This window comes from Octopus bimaculoides, chromosome 13 (genome assembly GCF_001194135.2).
Source record: "Octopus bimaculoides isolate UCB-OBI-ISO-001 chromosome 13, ASM119413v2, whole genome shotgun sequence".
NCBI classification, from domain to species: Eukaryota; Metazoa; Mollusca; class Cephalopoda; order Octopoda; family Octopodidae; genus Octopus; species Octopus bimaculoides.
Genome location: NC_068993.1, coordinates 17,024,585 through 17,027,183, shown reverse-complemented (window position 1 = coordinate 17,027,183; position 2,599 = coordinate 17,024,585). Strand labels below are relative to the sequence as shown.

Genomic DNA, 2,599 nt, shown 5'->3' with positions numbered 1-2,599 from the left:
TCTTACAGTGATACTTCACCAGCATTATTGTGAAACACAGGTACACACACGCACGCACGCACGCACACACACACACACACACACACACACGTGCGCACACACACAAACACATGCACACACACTATCACACACATACTCAAACAAAATTTATTTGAAAAGAGATATAAAGATGCATGTATGTAATCACTTGATATGCTAAAAACAACAGCCAAATCTTTAAAATAACAAGAGGACTTATTACATAATATAGATTTAGGTACTCCAAAAAAGAGATAGTAGGGCTTCATAATGGACCCGATTTATCAGAGCTTGACCTGAGACTAAACAACAGTAACAGCTATTATTTGTAGATCCATGCAACTGCACTAAAAAAAACCCCAAAAAAACAAGTGCCTCTCCCAAAAGCTTCAATAATTCATATAGACCAGTGGCTCCTAATGTGGGTGATACTTCCCCACCATGCACACATACCTGGGGCAGTGGAAAGATCTAGGGAGGCATTGAAGAAAAGTGAGGTGATAATGGATGGGGTGGCCGAAAGGGGGCAACGGATGTAAAAAGAACAAAATTTAGGGTTGATTAGGTTAAGTTGTATTTGTAAAATTCAGTTGTTTTGAATTTGCGGCAGAAAGTGGTTTATGTTTGTGGTGGTGATGAGCTTGGGGGCGGTGGTGCTTAGAGGACTAGGAATGTGGCCTGAGTGCCAAGGAGGCAGTGGCCTGAAAAAATTTGGGAACCACTGATATAGAGCCAAACTTAGCACCAGATTCAAGGTGTATGTTTAGCATGTAAGTGAATCTCTACCTTTTTGTGGGATAATTTATTGAAGACATAACATCCACGAAAGATCTGCTGCTTGTTTCAAATGGATGAATTGATATAGTGTTAAGTACTGCATCCTCCATTCTGCTTGCCAAAGAAATCCCAGCAGTATATTAGAATTATACCTATATGCTGATAGTCTAATTCCTTGTCAACGAGAAACACATTAAATGCAGATCTTAAAATGCTGCTACTGCCGCTGCTGTTGCTGAAGATGAAGCAACTTTGTCTTAACAAACATTGTCAATAAAGATGGCCAAAATATGTTTCTTTTTTCTTTTTTCCTTTATACTCTATCACAACTATTTAAAAAAAAAAAATCTCTCTCTGTCTCTATGAATTGCACAATGCAGATCAATAACCCTTCCTGAGAAATAATTGTCTACTTCCAAATTAAAAAAAAATATCTGAAGCTATCCAAAATTACTAATAATGATGTTTCTTCAGCAAGCGTACAAGTTTGAAGACACAATCAAGCATTGGCTAGATTAAAAAAAAAAATATATGCTGAGCAAGATTGAACCTGCTTATACTGGTATGGTAATCAATGCTCAGTTTTATTAGACTGCTGTTGTCGTTGAAGAAATACTGAAATTAGATTGGCTGAAACCAATAGGCAAAGAAAGATGTGTAGTAATGAAACTGTAGTGGTGTGGTAATGATATGTATATGTAGTAATGATTACATGTGTAGTAATGATATGCATGAAGTGTAGTAATGATATATAAGATTTGTAGTAATGATATATGTGCAGTAATGATATGTATAATTGCTGTATAAACAAGAACATCTCATGCAACAATGAATAATCTGTAATCGAACTGTAATATAGGATAGACAAAATTTATTCCTTTAAAAGAGGCCCATGATGGTTGCAAAATTAGCCAGGTCTAATTTACCGCTTCATCTGAACAATTTTATGAAAATATGATGCAATGTTAAATGAAGGGAGCATTTCAAAATCTATTAAAATGAAAACTTTTAGATCAATTCCGGAACTAATCCATTGGAAAATACAATTATTCAATTTCTACTGAGTCTGTTCTGCATCTGGAATGTCTAAATTCATTATGGAAAATTCCCAAAGTGATAATTTGGTCACCAGACTTCATTTGTCTTTTATCGAAAGTTATATGAAAAAATCATATTCTTGATCAATAGCTTTACATTTCAGACTATGTATTCAAAAATTTTTCAGTTATTCATATATCAAACGGACGCTAATTGTTTTCCTAACTATATATACATATATTTTCCTGATAATCACTTGAAATTTAGACATTTACAAATTTGCTTCATAAACTGATATGTGTTAGAAAGGTAGGGGTGATGGTATAGACATGTGATCAATATAGACGGATAACAGCACTTGTAGGGTAAAGAAAAAAAGAAAAGAAAGAAAGATGATGTAAAGGGGCATGGCTGTGTGATTAAGAAGCTCATTTGCAACCGCACGATTTTGGGTTCAGTCTTGCTGTGTGGCACCTTAGGCAAGTGTCTTCTACTACAGCCTTAAGCTGACCAATGTCTTGTAAATGTGTTTGGTAGATGGAAACTGTATGGAAATCCATTTTGTGTGTGTGTGTGTATCTTTGTTTATGCCACCATAACTTAATGGTTCAGTAAAAAGAGACCGATAAAATATCAGACTTGAAATTAAGTATTGGGGTTCATTTGTTGAACTAAACCTGTCAAAACAGTAGCCCAGCATGGCAGCAGTCCAACGAGAAAAACAAGTAAAAGACATATATATATATATATATATATATATATATAT

At 34.9% G+C, this 2,599-nt stretch overlaps 1 protein-coding gene across 5 annotated transcripts in view; it reads right to left on the bottom strand.

Annotated features, from left to right (window-relative positions):
* LOC106881088 (uncharacterized) overlaps positions 1-2,599 on the bottom strand; it is a 465,749-nt gene that overhangs the window by 154,542 nt on the left and 308,608 nt on the right. The gene's annotated exons all lie outside the window — the stretch shown is intronic.